This window comes from Serinus canaria, chromosome 26 (genome assembly GCF_022539315.1).
Source record: "Serinus canaria isolate serCan28SL12 chromosome 26, serCan2020, whole genome shotgun sequence".
In the NCBI taxonomy this organism is placed as follows: Eukaryota; Metazoa; Chordata; class Aves; order Passeriformes; family Fringillidae; genus Serinus; species Serinus canaria.
The window spans coordinates 5,242,848-5,243,295 of record NC_066339.1 but is presented as its reverse complement, the minus strand read 5'-3'; positions in this window follow the sequence as shown (position 1 = coordinate 5,243,295).

Here is a 448-nt window from a genome sequence, read left to right as displayed (position 1 = left end):
ACCAGCACGGGGGGCGAGGCCGAGCGCGGCCGTGCCACCGCCTTCCCCCGCCGCTCTCCCTCCCTAGGCTATGCCACGGGGGGCGGGATGGCCCCGTGAGGCGCTGCCGGCGGTCGTGCGGCCAGCGGCGAGCGAGGCGGGGGCGCCGGCGTGCGGGGCGGGGACGCGCTCCCGCCGCAGGTGGGACGGCGCAGGCGACACCGCAGCCACCGCCTCCGCCGCTCACGCTCCGCCCCGAGCGGCACAGCCCGGGAGGCGCACAGGGGCTTCGAGCCCGTGTACACCCCGCACAGCCCAGGCAGCCGCGGGTCCCGGCACGGCCCGAGCGCGGAGCCGCTCCCCGCGGCCGGACACAGCTCCGGGGCTCCTCGGGGCCCCGCTGGCGACAGCTCCGGGCCCAGAGCACAGATGCCCCAATATGGAGCCTGCGCGGCCGCGTCTCGCGAGA